The sequence below is a fragment of the Perna viridis genome, chromosome 13, assembly GCF_037379345.1.
Source record: "Perna viridis isolate PV_CMFRI_1.1 ecotype Kerala chromosome 13, ASM3737934v1, whole genome shotgun sequence".
NCBI lineage: Eukaryota > Metazoa > Mollusca > Bivalvia > Mytilida > Mytilidae > Perna > Perna viridis.
In genome coordinates, this window is record NC_142457.1 from 18,490,698 (window position 1) to 18,513,077 (window position 22,380).

The 22,380-nt window shown below is 34.2% G+C and overlaps 1 long non-coding RNA gene across 1 annotated transcript; it reads left to right on the plus strand.

The window, feature by feature from the left end:
• Positions 1–12,897: 12,897 nt before the first annotated feature.
• LOC148599829 (uncharacterized) lies at positions 12,898–16,974 on the plus strand. Its single transcript, XR_015918139.1, has 4 exons — positions 12,898–13,143; positions 15,204–15,298; positions 16,258–16,339; positions 16,677–16,974. It is a non-coding gene; the product is annotated as an uncharacterized LOC148599829 (long non-coding RNA).
• Positions 16,975–22,380: the final 5,406 nt, after the last annotated feature.

The following is a 22,380-nucleotide window of genomic DNA, read 5'->3' on the forward strand; positions in this document are numbered from 1 at the left end:
CCCCACACTTTTGTCCAGATTGTGAGTATCATAGGCCTTTGCTTTTATTTCACAACAACGATACAAAAAGTTAGATTAGTTTACTCAAATGTTCTTCGTATAGAGTTTCAATTTTCTTCCCATTTATCATGCTGCAAAGCACCAGCCTCACTGTTATCCTGTATTTTCGTAAACTGACAGAACATTGACTTGTATGTTTGAAAAAAAAAAGAAAACAAAAAAAACATTTTATTTCCTGGAACCAAAAGCTTATGATAAAACAAGCTACTTTTCCGTCAGGGTGTGAAATAGTAATCAAGCAGAACCAAGATTCTAGCGGAAACCATAAGAAAGAATATCTTCCAAGGATGAAGACTAGACTAGAAAAAAACAGACAGACAACAAGAAACGTGAATTCACCAAATAACTCGTACAAAAAAACAGAAATGCCCAACCCGGACTCCAATAATACATACATGGAAGCACGAATCAGGTGTACAGGTTGGGTAAGCACCCTCTGAAAGGCTTAAAAGGGAAGTTTTTGGATACGGTTAAGGAAATGTTACTGCTCTTAGGTTGGTTAGCTAACACAATATTCATCGTGTAAAAATAAATTTGGAAAGGAAATTCATGATCGAATAATTCCTTATTTTACCAATTAAATATTTATCAATTATCAACTGCATTTGGTTAATCATTATATACTAATGAATTATTGCAGTGGACATGTCTATTTAATTATATACTATCAATATCTACTTGAAAATTAGACAATATATTAATAGGGGTTGTGGTATGGTTGCCAATTAGACAGTCATCCACCAAAGGCCAAATAACGACCAATTAAACCTCCATAGGTCACGATACGGTCTTCTATAATATGTAAAACTCATACCATAAATAAGATGGTCACTCTATGTTTTTTTGTTTCATTGGTTAGTAATCTTGAATAATAAATATGTTTGTTTAGTAGCTTATTGAAGACTGATACTGACTGGGTAACTTTTTTGACGCCATGCATATTGTTTAGAAGTTGTCGTAATGTAGCCCGTTTCGTACATTGGTTTAGTGTCGGTCAATGAACTGTCAATTTACCAAAGTAACATTTGTAGCATCAACGGTTTGTCTGAATCATTTTTTTCAGCATTAATCAAACTTCAATTTCATCCTTTAAAATGAATTTGTAGCATCAATTCCAATGAAAATTTTTCCCACAAAAATCATATTTACAATAAGCTTGATTGTATTGTACATTTTCAAACCCTAATCAATAAGCAACTCACTAATTGCCGTATGGCGGGTTATTTATTTTTTGCAATTTTTTAGTAAATGATAATAATGATTATAATAATAAAAAAAAAACCACAACACTAATGGTAAGAAATACGTTATTTAGAGAAAGTAATTCTTAACATATAACCACATCGACAGAAATGAAATATTTTGCTTTAGTGATAACAAAAAAATACAAAAGTGGCAAATCTTATATAAACATGATAAATATAGATGTATTTTTTTAGTAAAATTTCCTCAGCATTTGAAAAAAAAATATAAAGGAAGATATCAGAACATAAATAGTCTGCAAGAAGTATTTAATAAATGGCTGTTATATTTTCGGTCTATGAAGAAATAACCTCAATCACACTAAATAAGTTGAGGTTAATTCAAATAGACCAACAAAATAAAACAGTCATTCCCTATAGTTTAGTTTAAGTATCAAAATTCAATGACAAAATAATTTTTAAATAGTTTGATGACATCACAGTTATTACAAATTTTGGTCTATAAGATGATAGACGAAATTTGTTATCCAATCAGAATCCGAGTTACGTCCGAAATTGAATGATTCAAAAACCAAATTTTGAAAGGCAGCCAAATCCAGCACCAATACGTTAAAATTGTTTCGCCTTAACGTTCAATATGGCAAAACCGCCTAAAAAGGATGCTTCTTAGATAATATGAAATGAATACAAAAGAAAATGTATGTACTAGAATCACCAATTTGTCCTGAAAATACAAATCTAATATGGTCTCTGTTTTGTGTCATTAGAAATAAGGTTACAAACTCCTGTTTTCTTCTTGAAGGAACAGTTGGTTCTTACTCTTGGAGAAATTGTTAAAGCATCATCACGTCAAGTCAGAGACGAAAAGACATATCTAAGAACAATTTGAAATAGAGGATTGGCTTATATACTGAGTACTAACTGAACTCTGTACGAAAAGCATAAAAATGCGAAATATTTGGGTTACTTATGACAGCTTATATCTTAATGGTAGAAACAAGCTAACGGGAGTAAACAAATACCGTTTAATTTTTCATACCACTTTTACAATTTACACAACCTCCCCTTCATAGAATTAGAATCCCCCTCCACCACCATCACCACCACATCCTCCTCCTCCACTGCATCCCCCTCCTCCTCTACTCCATCCTCCTCCTCCATCCCATCCTTTTCTACCACCTCCTCCACTCCATCCCCCATCTCCTCCACTCAATCCTCCTCCTCCTCCATCCCATCCTTTTCTACCACCTCCTCCACCTCTACATCCTTCGTATTTGCGGCAGCAGACAATTATTAACGTAAGAAGGAAAACAATTCCGACAATACTGAAAGTCAATCCTAAAATTAGTCACTTTCACATCTCCCATCTTCAAAGATTTTTCTGAAAAATAAACATAGTCTAAACTGTCAAAATCGAATAGCCTTATTTGTTGTCAATAATCAAAAGTGGCTATTTGAACATTTGGGAACATTGAAAATGTATACATGTGCCCTAAAAAAGTAATAAATCTTCGAATATAGCTTGTAGGTGTACATCCCGCGTGATAAATACAAAATTACTTTGCACACTATTTTAAGACTTGAACAGGCGGGTACTACTAAAATAGTGACACTCTGTCTTTCTTTCTTTCTTTCTTTCTTTCTTTGTTGCTTAGTTATATTGATAAACAAACCCGTTGGACTTAGTTATGACAAAATGATAGCGTGTGTAGTTTCTTTTATCTTTACATGGTTTGGCGACCCGTGACACGGGGTAGATGCAAGTGTATGAATTCGGTAATAATTGAAATATAATTGAATTTCTTTTGATTTACGGATTTTGAAATAAAGCAATTAACACGGAGAATTTGACACAATACACAGTATAATGTATATATCAGGTAACCCTAGGTGAGTTAAAAGGAGCTTTTCTGGTGAGGACAATATCGTTTTAAAGGTCAGTTAAAATTATTTTTTACTTTAGCAAAAAGATTGAGAACACAAAGAAGCTTCAGCGCGGAACCCTTATGGGTTATCAGATAAAATTATCAAAACCCAATACACAATAAACATTTTCGTATCATCCTCTGTACTTGCAGGGACTGTATAAAACTCCCTGGTACTGGTACACTTGTCAGGTGTAACTTTCTGTAAAAAGGAGTGAAATCAATATTTATTGAAGATCGAGACAGTTTTGGAACAGTTTAAATCTTAGAATATGACTTTAATTTACTTTGTGTAAAAAGTTCAATCTTACTCCGAACAAAAGTGTGTCTTTTCACTGTGGATTTTCTAGTCTTCATACATTTACATGTAATATTTCTGACATTTTTTATCATTTTCTGCTCAAAGTGGTTTAAATTGATACAACTGTAAGTATATATGTATATTTGCTGGCAAGCAAAAACTTACAATATTTTCATTGGTGAAGAAATCATGTAATAACGCATAAGTACATAAGTACTACCCATTCCAACCACTCGATCTATGAACTGAGAACCTATGATGTCACATGTTCACGTGACCACATGGCTTTTTAAAATTCATATGGCTTGGGTCATCGTCGATTTCGAAACAATTTACTTTTATCACTATTTTTATTGCATAAGCTTTTATATAGCACTTATCTAACAACTATATTACGCTAAGCGCTTTATATTACATATATAATACAACATTGTTAAAAAAATTCAAAATGAAAATGAATCATTATCTAAATAATAATAATAATATATGAAAGCTCTAGAAAAAAAGAAATTTAATTCAAAATTCAAATTAAAACAGATGAAGGAATTTTTAAAAAATTGTATATATATTCTGAAATAAATGAGAAAAACTCTCAAAGAAAATAGGAAGCGTGCTCGAAAGAAAATGATCGATAAAACAAAACACAATATGAACAGCTAAGAATCTGGATATGCAAGTCTAAAATGGTAAGACTTGAGAACGTTCATTTCGCAAATTGACAGGTAGGCTATTCCAAAGCATAAGGGCGGCTTTGTCAAAACATCCCTCGCCGTTAGTCTTTGTTCTGGCACGTGGTGGCTCTGTTCCCCGAGCGTAACGAGCGAGCCGGATGGTATCGAATAACTAGTTCTTGTAAATATGCGGGAGTGGTTCCGTAAATAGCTTTGGAAACATACATCAGGATTTTATATCGGAAACGGTAATATGCTGGAAGCCAATGTAGAGAGTTCCGAGTTGCGTTACGTGATCGTGCTTCTTTGTACTTGTAATAAATCGTGATGATGTATTTTGCACCCCTATATCTTGCTCATCAGATTAGATAGTAGTCCGTACAGCATTGCATATCAATGGTCTAATCGTGATGTAACTAGTGAGTTTATCAGTGTCTTACAAGCATTTTTCAGCTTTTCAGCGATGTAATTACGGATCCGTCCAATGTTTCCGATTTGATGAAAACATAATTTTGATTTCGCACTAATTTGTTTTTTCATGCATAATGTTTTGTCAAAATATGCACCCAGATTTTGGACACATGAAACATCGCTAACAACAGAAAGAACTCTCAAATACGAGTTAACAATCCCAAAAAAAAAATTTTTTTCACGGTGTTTGGGTGCAAAAACTCAGTTTTGTCTTGGTCAATTTTACGGAAATTAGTCCTCATCCATTTACCATCAATTAAACGACATACGTGACTACAAAGGGCGTTTTGATTGTATATATTTGGTGTAATAAAACAATTCAACCAAAAATTTAAAAAAAATACATTTTTGTGTCACTTCTCCTTTAAATCATCTATTGGGTATAGGTGGCTATTTTCCTTCTATTGAATAGCATGTTAATGTGAATAAAGTTTACCTTTAAAAGAGTAATCAAGGGAACCAAGGTTACAGCGGTTATCAAAATTATGTAGTCCAGGGACAAAGACCAGACATGAAAAACAGACATACACAACAGAGAACACAAAGTTACTTGAATAATACATACAAAGAAACAAAAGCAAATGAGCAACTCGGACTCCACTAAAAACTGGGAGCATGGACCAGGTGCACGGTAGGGTAAGCGTCCTTTGCTTTTCTTGAAACACCCGATGAGTTGCTCATAAAAAGTCAAGTCCGGGTAGACAAAAGAGGAAAGGAAAACTATGACACGTTGAACAAATCAGTTTTTGTGGCACAGATGGATAGACCGTAACGATCCACGAGTTCATGATGACGACCATAAAACTTCTGTAGTGATGACTTGTACTAACACAACCCTGTTCCAGAAGCCTATTTGTTAGATATCTAGTGCGATACACAAAGTCTGGGTAGTTTCGGCACACATAGGGAACATCTCAAAACATTATCCAGACTTGGTTCATTTTCACTCTCTGCAGAATTATTCTACTTAAAAACAACAAATGTCAGGCCAGTTTTTGATATACTTTTACATAAAATGAATGCAACTATCTTATATCTAGGGAATGATATGCCTACAAATTTTTTCTAGATACACGTTTGTCTGTAGTGAGACGGAAATTAGTGGTAAAATATAGGCCATATTTGTCGAAAGGTACTGATGTATCTAAAACGATTTAACATTACAAAATAATTTGAGAAATAAAGTTTTGAACAATGTAATTTTAAATTGGACTTCAAGTATTTAAAATGTAAAACACCCCCCTCCCCTTTTCTCCATTGTATTTTTTTTTTTTTTGGGGGGGGGGGTAATAACTTAAACAAATTAATTAGACCTATCTGTTGTTTATTATTATTTCTTTTGTTTAAACTTCTATTCAAATGCATCCGTGATGGTTAGGCAAAAAAAATTGTCGGACCGTCAAAAGAAAAGGTATGTAATATGGAGCGAATATGGAAGAGGCTGTTATTATATATTTGAATTATAATTAATAAACGCAAAATATTTTTTCTAGCTCTTCGTAGATTGTTCAAATGAATTTAAAAAAAAATCAATATTAGCTATATTTTTCATTAGCAACACAAGCAACAGCAAATTCAATAAGATAAATAGCACATTTGTATTCATCTATCATCTATTTTATGCCATCTCCAAATCGATCATATTTCAGATATTCATCTCTAGCATCCTCATAGATATCCTGTATGAACGATGCTTTCAGAACCTCGGAACCTCGTGTGCATCGCTACCAACTGAAGTGTAAATCTGAAATGAATATTTTTTTTTTCATTTTTCAGACACTACTTTGCTTTGATCACAGAAAATATGTCATACAGTAATCAAGGGAACCAATATTCTAGCGGAAATAATATATATATACTCACTGAGATCCTCGCTTATACTCTCGTAATAAAAATCGATTTTGTTCCTTGGGAAATAGAAGAAAATGGTTTAATATATAGTAGTAGCACCTTACCCCCATCCCCCAAACTTTTCCTAACTTTTCCCCTTAGATATCAGATGGTTGTTCCCTAAGTCTGAATTTCCTGTCAACTTCATAAACAATGAAAATCATATAGAATGTAACATTGATGATAAAAATACCAATTAATAAAGTGAAATTAGTCCGTATAGTTAAATTAAATTCTATTGAATTTTTTTTGTTTACTACAGATTACTTTGTAAAGACTTTGCACCCTCTGCATTATTCTAAGGCGAACCTATAGTTGATTATGTCTTTTCGATGTTAACACATAAAGAACAAAATGCAATTGTAATAATTAACCCTGAGGAACATGCAGTGTCATGTGGTACGTGTGAACCTGATAATGTCGTGTAAACTGAATAAAGAAACTTCAAAAACAAAGAGACAAACAATAAAAAACACATGTATTTCTTTTGATAATTTTTTGTTATTACTTGAAAAAGATAAAACATTGAATTTAGCGCTCAACGTTAGAACTATTTTTTTTATATGAAGAAGAGTTTTGCAAATTATTTGTTTAAAGTAAAAACAAGAATACCATCGTATGAATCAGGAACATAACTTTCTAGAAAAGCAGAGGACTCTAATCCTACGGGTGCACCTAGTCCATGATCCCAGTTTTTAGTGGAGTCCGAGTTGCTCATTTGCTTTTGGTACTTTGTATGTATTATGTTTGTTACTTTATGTTCCTTGTTGTGTATGCCTGTTTTCCATGTCTGGTCTTTGTCCCTGGATTACATTCTTTTGATTACTGCTATAACCTTGATTCCCTTAATTACTCTTCGATAATCCGGTGACAACTATACCAAGAAACGAGAAATGAGATATCCATCATTCTGGATAACTACATGTAAACCAAGGAATGAGAAACAGGATTTCCATGATCTGGGAACATCTTTTGTGTAAAAAGAACATTCGTGATACCAAATGGCTCTTAAGTTTGGGTGATTTTTCCCCAGCATTCGTTTCTGTCTATTTTTAATCTATAAAACAGTGGCTGATCCGGGGGGGCACGGGTGCCTCCAACCCCTCCTCCACCTTTTGTTGAAAAATTGTGTGAATTAAATCGTGAAAAACACCCAATTCGTCATCCTCACCGGTGATCCTGTCTAGAAATTATTTTTGCCCTCCCCCCTTTATAATTATCTAAACCTCTGGATCCGCCACTGTGTAAAAATAATAAGTTCTGCAATCGAAACTTGACGTAGGTCTGGTAGGTGTGGATATAATTCACATGTGTATTCAAGTATATATAAATGTTATGGAATGTATCTACCCCGGAATGGAATGTTATTTCGCTGCGTATCATATGTAAATATAACTTTTTCCCATACAAAAAGGTTTTCCGCTATAAGTTAGGGAGTTGAGAAAACGACGAAATAATTTATGTCAAACGTTTAATGAATTATTAACTTTGTTTACGGATATGACATTTTATATTTTTTGTTCTTTTCCACGAACGAGGAAGTATAATGTACCTTTGACAATGTACTTCTAGCGTTTAAATGTAGTTACCGTTCTTGCGGATCTTGGATTGAATGCTCTATCTTGTGTTTGCGACTTTTCAGAATTTTACTATTTGAACAATGTAGTAAATTAACATTCCAAAAATCGTTTTTAAGGTAATTGAGGAGAAATTCAAAACCAGTGTAATTCGTCATCTTTGTACCAGTTTTCTTACACCATGTGGATACAACAAAAACTAAACGGGGTGAAGTAACATGCTTTCATTTAAGTAGCTGAAGTTAAAAATTTAAATAGATGTTGAATGTCACTCCCCCCTTTAAAAATATATACTCTCAGAAAACAGCCTGATATATTTATCATGCAAATACAGATGTACTTGTAAACGATTTATACGTGCGGCTATCTACTAGTATTTTTTTTTTGTAAATACTCTTCGCAGAGCACGAAACTCATTTCGATATATACTCAAAAGGTGACTAAACCATTGAATAAACTCATTCGTAAGCCAGTTCCACGAAAACAGTTTTAGAGCCAACTCTACAAGAGCCGGATATGCTAGACATGTCAGAAGGGCAGAACTGTTCTAAGTATGTCATCTGATGTCTGACATGGTGAAATGGATTTTTACCGAGCTAAGGTAGTACGAAACGGTTAGTTCTGAAAAATTGGTCATATTTTGTTGAAATAGGTCTGTTTTGAGGTAGTCCGCGCAGAATTTTCAAATGTTTTGTCATAAAAAGGTACATGTTTTTCTAATCGTTGGTGTGTGGAGGTTCGAGTAATTTTATAAGTAATTTAGTGATTATTGTTATAAAAACCAGTAATCATGGTACATGTAACATACGGAAAAAAATATTACTGAGTTTTAGTACAAATCATGGAAGCCTTTCCAAAACTACAGCCAAATACTATGTTTTATAAAATATCAGGCACTAAGACACTAGCACATGATTAAAGCACGCATGGAGGAGGTGGAAAAGGGTAGAAATAAAAACACCTTTTTTGATTCATTTTGTCACAATTTTAGTTCCGAAAGTTCGTGCGAAATAAAGTTTTCTGAAAATCAGCCAGCTGATGCTGACGAGAGAACCTAATACGGAAGGGGACTGGAACGTTCCGGATACCATTCTTCATTTAAATTACACCAGTGGTTTACTTTTTAACATATACTAGTATTAGATCTGTCTATGCATAAATTCTTAACTATATTTTAACAGTATAACCACCAAATTTTAATTTATCAGTTTATCAAATTTGACCGAATCAACCGGTGTGCGAAACAGTTCGTCTAAATGTAACTGTATAATGCACCCTAGGCCACATAAGGATATTACGTAGGTTGACATGTCACCCCACTTGGACACGTTATTCTGACTTCGGGCCAACCCATCTTCACTCGATCTCACTTGGCGTAGATTGATTGATTGATTGTTGGGGTTTAACGTCCGAGCAGCAATATTTCAGCTATATTCAGACGATGAACATGAAGTGGATGATAAAATGAACATGAAATGATGAAATGAAAAATGGGATGGGACACGGGGAAATGGGGTCGAGAAATTTTGATTGCCACTGAAAATTGGGAGAGGTGGGTAGGGTCGGGCAATTTAGCCTCCTGTGACGGAGTCCTATGGTTCCTACTCCAGGAGAATACCACAGTAGGGTTTTTTAACGTGCGAGGAACGTGGCATCTTTTTCAACACGGTGCACCACTATGGTTTGCGGTCAGGTTATCCGTATTATTGCCTGACAACCCCAGCATGTAACACGCCAGGGGTACTCCATTCCACCACCTGAGGCACACAACCCAGTTGCTTTGTGGGCAGAGCGCCCTAGCCCCGGCTAGGGTTCTGAACACTATTTAGTCGCCTTTTACGACAAGCTTAGCGCTGCTGCAGGCCTATTCTTTTGACACCCGGACCTGCACGGGTTCACTTGGCGTAGAAGCAGGAATTAAAATTTAATTTTGATGTTACCTGGGTACGACTTCCTACACTCGTGGGGAGCATTCTCTAATGAGACCACCGTAGGATTACATTATAACGAGAGCGGATGTGGTTAATATGTCAAAGAGACAATAAGCCCACCGATATGAAAAATACCGCTCAAAGCTGGGCATGGGTCATCAATGAATGACGAGGAAACCCTCTTATCACAGGGCAGGCTGCAGCTTGGCCAAAAACAACATAATACACAGGTTCACCAAAATAGTTGCCCTTATAGACTCCGACAACATTAGGAAAACTGAAAATGAAACCGAAACAAGACATTCAGAGGCCAGAAATTCCTGACGGGACAGGCGAAAAAAAAAATCCGACGGGGACAAAGTACTTTAGCGTGATCACAACCCTATTCCTTTTAAATCTGGCCAAAGTGGAAAAAATGTTACACAATTAAATACAACTTTTATTCAATTTAAATGATATGAGTCGCTTGTTAAAACAGAAAAAAAAATTTTTTTTTACGCTACATAAATGCACAAACAAAAGACTTCTACAAGTTAACAGACATGCCAGTTCTACAACAGTTTAAAATAAAAAAAGGTTATGTCGTATGCAATTTTTCTCATGTAGGGTTGAGAACTACGGTACATTATTAGTATGTCGTGAGGGCTTAACCATTGCTATGCCGAAAACTGGTTTTAAATGTTATGTGTTAGTTTCTTGGTAAACTCTCAGACCTTTTTACGGAAAAAAAGTATATCGGAAATGGCCGAGTAGTACCGATTGAGTAAAAACCCTAAGAGCGAATCAATGTTAAAAATGCTATATTTAACGACTTTAGTACCGTAAATTTGGAAATTTAGCTGTAGTTTTATTTTGGTTTATTTGGCACCTCTCTTAAAAGCGCCAAAAATTAAACGCACCAAACTATAGCGTTTTTGAAAATTTAGAAAGCCAATACATATATGATAGAACAAGTTCTCGTAGGGCTGACTCTAGTAAAACAACAGTTCTTGTTGAGCTGGGTCTAGTAGTAGAACAGTTCTCGTAGCGCTGACTCTAGTAGTAGAACAGTTCTTGTAGTGTTGACTCTAGTAGTAGAACAGTTATTGTAGAGTTGGCTCAATTACAATTGCTCTCGTAGAATCGGCTTTTCTGACACTTATAGTAATACAACAGTTCCAGTTCTCACACAGTATTAGAAGAGTTCTTGTAGAGCGATGTTTGAACTGAAGAATGATCTTGTTACACGTTCAGCAAATTATTTTCTGTCATCAATCAATAGTATAACCATGCATTTTAAGTTATTTCTTAAGAATGGACGAAGGCAAAATTACCTTAAAATACAAGATAAAACATCCTTTAGAATTTGGTTATCAATACTGCATTTTTGATAGGTACAAAATATTTACAATAAGTACTCATATTAATTTTTAAAAAAGCGCTTCATGAGGGCCATCTCTCAAGTCATTACTGTACTAGGTGAGTCAATGATGAAAGAGTGTGACAAAAAGCAGATTTCACCTTCTATGAAATAGTTTTCCTCTAACGCCCAAACAACAATTTAAGTACCCCTCCGTCTAAGAATCAGGCAAAATGTGTTTCAGGAGTGGCACATGAAGAAAAAATACGCAGGTATTTTATTGCATTATCCAAGTATTCATACCTCATTACCTCAAGAAATTAATGTCAAATTTTTGTAAAGCTTGCGTTTTCAAGATATCGATAGGTCAAATATAGTTGAAATGCACTATGGAAAAATGGCTGGAAAATTTTAAAGTATTTGCTTATATAAGCAGTAAAAAACACCTACGTAACCAATGTTTCAGGACAAATTTAAATACCTTAATAGTTGTTTTCTAGATTATTTGAATATGTTTGAGGCAAAAAAGACCAAATTGAGAATTATGATGTGCCACCCCATGCCTGATTCTTACACAGAATGATACTTAAAGCTCTTTATGCATTGTCACGTTGATTCATGCAATCGTATTCGGGTATTTAAACTCCATTTAAGTGATAATCCCTTGATAAAGAAAACATTATTCACTTAAAGTGTTAGACTTGACTTCATATGATCTTACTATAAAAAAAAGAACGGAAACGATGAATGCAACAAAATATTGAAGTCTCGATGACAGCTTTAATCTACGTCGAACAGGAAATATTTACTCACGTCGTCAATCAGGGAGAACTTCCACATTATAATTTCACAATGACCGTATTTGAAGAAAACATTTATTTGTAGTATTATGAAGGGTAACAATTTTTTATGTTTTTAGAATAGAAAATAAATGAACATTACCCAAAATGTAAAGGCAAAAGAGAACTAAATACTGATAAATATTAAACAAAAACAGAAAGATAAAGAGAGTGAGGCCTAATTTTTTGGACTTAATATCACATATTATGTGTTTGTAAATGTCATATATATTAGCAATACAAAATTTCTTTTCAAAATGTTTTGATCCGTCCTCAATTACCCAAGTTACCTAATAAAATGGTGTTTTCATTTATATAAAAAAAAAGATTTACTGGAGTTCACTCTTTTTCAGCAACTCTATAGCATTCTTATTGAACTTAATGATGGACTTAATCATATTTCATTCCTAATACCGGGTACATTGGACAAGCCAATGTCTACCATATATAAAACATAAAGATATTATAACTGTATTATATTTTGAATTTTTGCTCAGTTTTCTCCACAGTACATATAAAGCCCTGAACGAGTAAACACTTCCTTTGTAAACCTCACTATTGTAACTTCATGTACATATGTGTACTTAAAGGGAACAATAGGTATATGTGCGGTTTTACATCCGTAGCTTCCTCGTTGTATTTCATAATAGAGATAAAGCGGATGGTTCCTACATATATTGTTGTCTGGTCCTTAAGTATATATTTAGAATATAAATATAGTATACTGAATCAGTAACATGGGCTAATTGTCGGGGCGTATCAAATAAACAAATCTATGAAACACCGGAAACGTAAAATCGTGTGCCTTGTGTGTCGCAACTGGTAATAACTACTTTCAACAAAAGTTGTACTATGACGGTGGCTTTTCCGATTAATGCAGTCTACATTGTTTTGTTATTGACGTTTCAATGTTTTGCCGATCCAACCAGTAATACAGGTAATAAAAATGTAACTTTTTACAATTGCAAAGAACAGGTCTGTTATCAGGGACCTGACTATAATTTTTAAATTTGATTGCATGTATTGAATAGAAAAAAAACATCGATAACTCTAAGAGTAACCAAGGTTATAGCGGTAATCATAGAGTAATCAAGGGAACCAAGGTTATAGCGGTAATCTAAGAGTAATCAAGGGAATCAAGGTTATAGCGGTAATCTAAGAGTAATCAAGGGAATCAAGGTTATAGCGGTAATCTAAGAGTAATCAAGGGAACCAAGGTTATAGCGGTAATCTAAGAGTAATTAAGGGAACCAAGGTTATAGCGGTAATCTAAGAGTAATCAAGGGATTCAAGGTTATAGCGGTAATCTAAGAGTAATCAAGGGAACCAAGGTTCGAGCGGTAATCTAAGAGTAATCAAAGGAATCAAGGTTATAGCGGTAATCTAAGAGTAATCAAGGGAACCAAGGTTATAGCGGTAATCAAAAGAATATAATCCAGGGACAAAGACCAGACATGGAAAACAGACACACACAACAAAGAACATAAATTAACTAAAATCATACATACAAAGTAACAAAAGTAAATGAGCAACTCGGACCCCACTAAAAACTGGGAGCATGGACCAGGTGCACCGGTAGGGTAAGCGTCCTCTGCTTTTCTAGAAAACACCCGCCGAGTTGCTCATAAAAAGTCAAGTCCGGGGTGGACAAACGAGGAAAGGTAAACTATGACCCGTTGAATAAATCAGTTTTCATAATGCTGATGGATACATCATAACGATCCACGAGTTCATGATGACGACTATAAAACTTCTGTAGTGATGAATTCAATCTTGTAGCAACATAACCCTGTTCCAGAAGCCTATTTGTTAGAGTTCTAGCGGATGCAAAAAGTCTGCGTAAATTCATAGTGAAACCAACTTGAGTCATTTGATGAATATACAGCATTTAAGCCATATCTTGTGGTCTGAAACGGGAATCAATATTTATTTATTTATTTATTTATTTATTTATTTATTTATTGGGGGTGAGAACTTTCATAATTCGTCCGTTTCAATTTTTAAACTTGATACACAGGTGCTTGTATATTAGCAAGTCTCATATAACCGTCGATTTTATAGTATAGTATAGTAATAAATAAATGAAATATGTTTTAATCGGATGAAACATTTTTATTGGCGCTAAAGCCTTAAACTATTCCAGCAATTATAATTTTTAACCATTTTTATTGTGAAGTGGTACATACACATAGTTTGGTGCTTTTGCAGGACACATGTCTATAGTTCTAGAGCTATCGACTCTAACATTGTGTATTATCTTTAAATTCAAAACAATTAGCTACATTCTAGATTGACAAATTCAGCCTTCACATTCAAGGCAAAACGATTGTTTTCTGACACATAAATACAAAAATTTATCACAGACAACTTACTATGATTAAGCTATTAAACGGTGAAATCACTTCTACTAAAATCGACAATACAAACATGAATTATCCTACGCAATAATTCGATGCATACCGTCAGGATCGATACAAACCCTTTTTTACGAATGCTGTCCAGCTCAATAAAAGTATTAAGTGAACCTTTCTTTTATTGGGTCGTACCAATACCCTAAAATACCATGTATTGTATTGGAATGCACTTAACGCCGCGTTTTGTTATTTGTTAATTCTTTTTATTAACATTAAACAAAGTATTATCTTCATTTAAGGAGGTAGACATATGGTAAGAGACACAACTCTTACAAATCATTGGACACGTTTGTATTTACCATTTTACATCAATCTGATGTAAACATAAAAGTAACTTGGACTGATTTCATTATGTTTCAAAGGAAAGCTTTGGTGAAATTGAATATGATACAAACATATTCATGATTTCATGAGTTATTCCTTTACCCTGTATCTACCTCCTTAATGTTTATAAACTGAATATCAGCGTTAGTGTCGTTTCTTTTTTTTTTCAATATATTCGACAACATTTAATCAACAGTTAATGTAGAACCATTTTATGAAATAACATATGAATTGATAAAAATTATCATTTTATATGTAGATATTGCAAATCTATGTGATGAAGGATAGATTTACCATAACTTGAATTGCTATTTTGTTGAAGGTGGAAAAAACGTCACTTGGTGTGAAGCACAAGTAAGGGAAATAGAATACAAGTGAAATTTAGATTTCCATATCCGAAAGATATCAATCGTTTTGCACAATTTAATAGAGTCAAAATCCATGTACATTTCCTGAATGTGAAAACAGGAGAAAGACAATCCACATACGAAAATTAAAAAAAAAGATAACATGTTAAAACTGACTTAACGGATAACAGAAATAAGGGTAACAAAAAAAATTTCTGAACACTTATCCGATCCATAATCAATTCATGTCCAACAAATATCTGACAAAATAGATATTACTGCACCGGAGTAGCTAGTACCGCATAAGTCGTCAATTGTTACAGGCATTCAAACGAATTCTCATTACTTTAGAAGAAACGAGTATTTTTCAACCAGGAACTGATATTAAAAAACAATTGGTAATAGACTGTGTGGCACACTTTGCCTCTATGCAAGATTAAAGTACTGGCAATATGAATTCCAACAAAAAGAAAAGGGGTGGCGTCGGGTGCTCCACAAGTGTACCTTGTCTTGCTCTAGTCAAATACTATGATGTTATGTAGCACTCAAGCAAAGAATCATGCAAAATGTGATGTATGGGTAAAAAGCCTACATATTTTTATTTTTGATATTTTGTTTGAATTGCCATAGTAAACAGAAATTCACATTCAGTTTTTCATATATTCCGTGTTCTTAGGAGATAAAAATTATATAGAATGCACTGTAGATTTCAAAATTAAGGGAGATAACTCCGTAAATGCCACTCAAATACAATAGAATCTGTTGGATTTTCTATGTTGATTATCTCCTAAGAGCAGGCTGATTTGAATGAATAATTACAAGTTTCATAGTATATATCCATAAAACAACTAAATTACAAAAATAAAAATGTGCATCCTTTTTTTTTGGGGTGTATCACATTTCTAAGATTTTGCATGATTCTTGCAGAGACTACTACTTATATAACTTGGTGTATTTTGTATTTAGAAACATTGCCAAGAACGTAGTTCCTTACTTGGAAAAATAGACGATGGTGGTGAGGATCAGTTTTTGATTAATTATCTGAAAGGTGACAAAAGATATTTACTGCAAACACCTCCGATAAACTCATGAACTCTTATAAGAGACATTTTTAGAATGAATCGAATGCAAAAGATGCAGGAATAAGATGAATATAAGTAAAGTAACTAATCAAGCAACAAATCAATTGAATGGCGAATGATAGATTCGTACAAAGTAACAAACTTTAGAAAAAAAGTTTTACTCGTACGAAAGAAATAAATGCTATAATATTACTATTTTCTTACAATACATATGTTTATAAAAGTCGGTACTTTATATGTTAGTACAAATATCAATTGAAAGCACTACATTTTTCTTTTTATATTTTATTTTTTCATTGACAGGACACAATATTCCCGGGGCATTCATTGGACTTCGCCTTCTCAACGACACAGGTAGTCAATCAGAACCGGTATGGACATGGGTTGATCGTTCGCCGATGGAATACAGAAATTGGCATGACGGGGAGCCAACAAAATATTACAAAGACATCCTAGAGGATTGTGTAGTATTATATTATTCGAAAGGAGCGTACATGTGGAATGCCGCACCATGCTCATTCAAATTCGGCTATATCTGTGAAAAAAAATTATTTTGAACACAAAATATTATGTAAAAAATAAATTCATATAATTATGTCAAGGGAAATTTGTTGTACCCGCTACGTTGCAGGTTGGTAAAATCTGGCACGAGTCTTTCCTTGGGTTGCAACTTGGTAAGATGCGGAATAAACGAAAATATCTTGACTCCACTCTCAGATAGGAACTCTATATCGGTCAAGCCCTTGGTGGTAATAATATTAAAACTGTTTTGTGACAATAGAAACAATGTTTGAAACTACCCTGTCTTAGAAGCTCGTTTTGCAATATCATTCCTGTACTGAAAATATCAGTTTACAACTTGAAAGAAGACTCATATTTTTCATTTCTTTGCATATGTGTTATGCCCCTCAGAAAAGCAATCATAGTTTATTCATGAATTGATCGTAAAAGGGGCGACGTCCTACGTAAATGCATATGTGGGAAGTAGTCAATATGAAAAACACAATATACATTTCTGTCGGAAATCAATGTTATAACTCGTTCCTCTTAAACATTGAACCCAAAGACTGGTGCAGAGAAGGGTGTTTTAAAAAGTTTCATACGACTTAAGCAAAGTCGTTATTTTACCATAACAACTAATAAATGACATGGATTTTGATAGAATGAATTATTTTATAACAGCGATAAAGCCATTTCAATATGATGTTACGATAATCGTTTTAAGCTTGTTGCTTGGTATGCTGGTTTATGTACGTAGTTCGAAAATTTCTGAAATAATTTCGTAGTTTAAGAAACATGAAACTTTAACTTTATGCATAAGTTAAAGATTCAATACAATACGCTTGACATTGGCAAAGCTTAAAATCATGGTAGACATTTCACATGCGTAACTCAACAGAATGAGCCATAATAAAACCTAAAGCTACAGATTATTAAGGGCGAGACAACTTATTTTTAATTAGCCCAGATGAAAATCGTGGAACCATTTATATTTATTTCACATCTTGAATGGAGATGAACAATATTTGCACAGCATTTGAGATATGTGTTTAAATATCATATCATGTCCAGTACTTCCGATATAAAGCAGATAACTGCGACAGGATGAGCAAATCCAAAGGTTTAAAAAAAGAAGGAGTGTGGACCGGACAAAAAAGCGAAATCTGAGGCTATTGATAACTCTTTTTTTTATGTTGCACAAAGTTAGCAAACTTTTCTATTAGAAAAGGGGGCTCCAAACTCACGACCCCCCACTCAGACCGAGATTACGTCAAAAATAAATATTTAAAGCTACAGCTATCAACGCGGAAGTCGTAAGAATGCATATAAGCAGCTTGTGTGCGTATTACATTTTTTAAAACTTAAAGTATTGGATGAGTGATATATCTTGAAATATTTTGTCGTTAATTGGATAAGTGAAAGTATGGAGTTATTTAACATTTTTATGAAACACGGCGATGTATTATGTCCATTTCAATTACCATGTACAGAATCAACGATGCCACTAAAAGTAAAATTATTTGTACATTTTGTCACATTTTAAACATCCAATGGCAGGGCGATCATTTGACATTATGTCTTGACACTAGAGATATTGCATTGAAAATTTGTGTCTAAAGCATAATCTTATGAACAGGTCTTTCCTTTGTACAATAAGACTGGAATTGAATGTACAAACAATACGAAATAATATTTTAAGATACGATCAAGTAAACAAGAAATCGGTAAAAACAGAATGTTCAATGCCGTTTTCAAAAGTAAAAAGAAGTTATGTTTTGCCATTTGATATGACGACGGTTTTTGTTACATTATGTTTCCTTATGGTCGTTTTATTTACAATAGCTACTTTCCTATACATACTACATATACAGGTCTGGTGATCCCAGCAGTTTACATTACATGTCAACACACGAGTAACTTATCCAAAAATGCTCTTAATTTTATCACGCAAATCTCCTTTTGAATACTTAAGTTTAAAAATTAGGTGTGGAACCAACAACGGGTTTTCTGGGCGAACCGTTTCTCCAAAGTTTGCTTTGCCTCAATTCTCTCTGCATCTCTGCGTTTAATTCTATCAGCAACTTCTAATCTGAACTCTTGGGCCTGCCCTTCGGATAAATTATTTTCTGATAAATGGTTTAAGGAGGTAGACCTAGGCAAGGGTAAGGGACATAACTCTTGAAATCAGTGTTATATATGTATCATATTCAATTTCACCAAAGCATATCAAGCTTTTGTTTGAAGCAGAACAAGAACAATCCAAGTTAATCAGATGCTTGCATAAGATGGATGTAAAATGGTGCGTTCAAACGTTACAATGATTTCTAAGAGTTGTGTCCTTTACTCTAGATCTACTTCCTTAAGTTAAAGATTATAACGGGAAAACAACCAATAAACAAAGAGTTATGCAACAAAGAACAAAGAAGAACACCACTATTATGTTGATTTATTCTTGCTTGTTGAAGGTTACATAATTCACGTTGATCACCGTGGCAGACTGTACTTTTTCTACGTTTTTGATACTCCTTTTTTTAAAATTGATTCAGGTAACTATTAGATTTTTATCATGAATGGAATCATCAATCATTTCTGCTCTACTAAAATTGAATAACATGTACAAGTATACGTTTTGCATGAAATGTAATCGCTTATGTTATATGACATTTGTGAAATCAAGAAGAGAGGGAAAAATTAATTTTCGGAAATACATGCGGGCGAAATCTTCAATATTTATCCGCACACGAACTTTATGAACTGTCTGCAAATAATAGTGCGTCCATTCGTTCCTTAATTCTGTGAAAATCTCTTTTACATGTTAGAGAGCAAGACAATTCAGGTTTTGCAACATGTATCTTATACTTGTTAAACAAAACAATTATTGAACTATTATTACTTAGCTATAGAAAAGTTCACTTTTATTTCTGAGACAAACATAAATTGTGTTACAAAAAAAAACTCGTTTTATCCCGACATGGCTGATACAAATCATTGTTTTGCAAGTACTGCCACACGCTGTAGTAAGTACATGGAAAAACCGGTTTTACTGATTTTTAGCGTGTTATGCCAAACAATAAATGTATTTTCCCTAGTTTCGCTAGTATAGCGGGAAAAAATTGTATTGTCAATTCGAGGTTAATCACATGATATGTGGCCGGACCAATGGTTTTCAGGTGGGTTGTGTTGTCATTCTCTAGCAACCTTTCGCAGTGACAAGTTCAAATATGGACGCCAACAGCGATGAAAAAATTCGAATTGAAGTCGCCAGTGCATTGACGGTCGCCCAGAACAACATGATGTCTGAAATAAGATCACTTTTTTCTACTGAAATGCGTAAGATGAATGCACAGCAGAAAGATATCACCGACACTCAGTACGAATCGAGAGCACCATATCCGAAGGTTACAAATTTAAGAAAAGGGGTAACGAAGAGCAGTTCAAGCATAACAACAAAATACTTGGAAAGCTCAAGGAGGTCGAATCCGAATTGCGAAGTGAGAGGAACAGTGACGACAATATTTCCATCGCCCGCGAGAGAGCTGAAGGTATTTCTTTGGTTAATCATAGGCAGAAACTTCACAAATGGGATGGAAAGTTGTTCACGAATATGAAACAAATCCATTAGCGGATGATTCTGATGATGAGAAGAGGATGGTAAAAGCGGAGAACCGAGAAGAGCGTAAATGATAAATGTTATCAATGAGGGATATAAACTTCCATTAAAAAATATACCAAAAGACGTATTTCTCGATAACAATAAAACAGTTAAAGATAATGACGTTTTTGTCATGGATGAAATTCAAAATCTATCAGCTAAGGGATGTATTTCAGAAGTTTTCAGTAAACCCCATGTCGGCAATCCTCTGACTGTGGCACACAATAAGAATGGTAAGAAAAAATTAGTATTAGATTGTAGGCATGTAAATCCTCATTTATTTCAGTTCAGATTTAAATACGAAGACAGCAGCACTGCTAGAAAAATTATAGAAAAGGGTGATTTTGGCTTTACATTTGATTTGAAGTCAGCATATCACCATATTTCGATTCCCCCCCCCACAGAACATATTTAGGTTTTAGTTGGCACAAACGATATTACGCTTTCGATGTTTTGCCGTTTGGTCTCAGTACGGCCGGTTTTATATTTTCAAAATTGGTCCATGAAATTATGAAATATTGGAGGTCTGAAAATTTGTCTATTATTACATATTTAGACGATGGTTTGGGGGCTGTTAAGAATTATCATGATGCTTTGGTTTGTAGTGAGCGGGTACGGTCCGACTTTTTGCGTTTCGAATTCGTCATAGCGGAAGAAAAATGTGAATGGGAACCTTCGCAATATTTAGTTTGGTTAGGATTTACCTGGGATTTAATAGAAGGTAAATTGAGGGTCACGCAAGTACGCATTGAACAAATTTTGTGTTACATAGAAAATTTATTAGCTAGGCTAATGTTCAACAGATTTGTAGCTGTTACTTTTTTGACATCGATCGTGGGACAAATTATTTCAACACAATCCGTGATTGGTAACAAAGTACGTATGATGACAAGATATTCCTATCAATGAATTCTAGACAGGGTTTCATGGAAAGCGCCTGTTTTGGTGAGTAGCGAGGCCGAAATGGAATTGAAATTTTGGCAGAGTAATATTTAGAGACTGAATTCAGAAGGTAGCTATTTATGTCAGTTGACAGATCACAAGGTGTTTGATATACACATGTTATGTGATGCCTCGGTAACTGGGTACGGAGGCTATTTACCTTTGGAGGCTAATGAGATTATTAATGACAGTTGCATGTTTGGCAACTGGGATACCTCTGAACAGGGTAAGAGTTCAACATGGCATGAACTTGAGTCAGTTAATAGGATGCTTAAAAATAGTCTAAGCAGTATAAAAGGCAAAACTATTTCGCTGAAGACTGACGACAAAAATGTTGAGACAATTTTGAGCGTAGGTAGTAGAAAATGTGATTTACAAGACATAAACATTGATATTCATAATACTTGTACATAACATGATGTATCACTATCTTGTTACTGGATACCTAGAAATAAAAACAAGACAGCAGATAAGATCAGTAGATTAAATGATTGTGATGATTGGGGTGTACAATCGTGGGTATTTTCATTTCTAGACGAAAAATGGGGTAGACACACTTTTGACAGGTTTGCCTCATCATATAATAGAAAATGCGACAAGTTCAATTCACGTTTTTGGTGTGAGTGTACGGCAGGTATTGATGCTTTCAATTTCGATTGGTCTCATGATAACAACTGGTTAGTTCCACCACCTTTATTAATTTGCGAGACCATTAAAAAAGTCGTTTACGATAGAGCCTCAAGTACATTGATTATTCCTGAATGGAAATCTGCGCCTTTTTGGCCTATGATACACAGTGATAGATATTTAAATAAATGTACCAGTGATAACTTATTCTTTGAAGGCGTGAATTTTACACACAGGGGGCGTGGGCAGAACGGACTATTTGGTAAACCTGTTCAAAATTTCAGA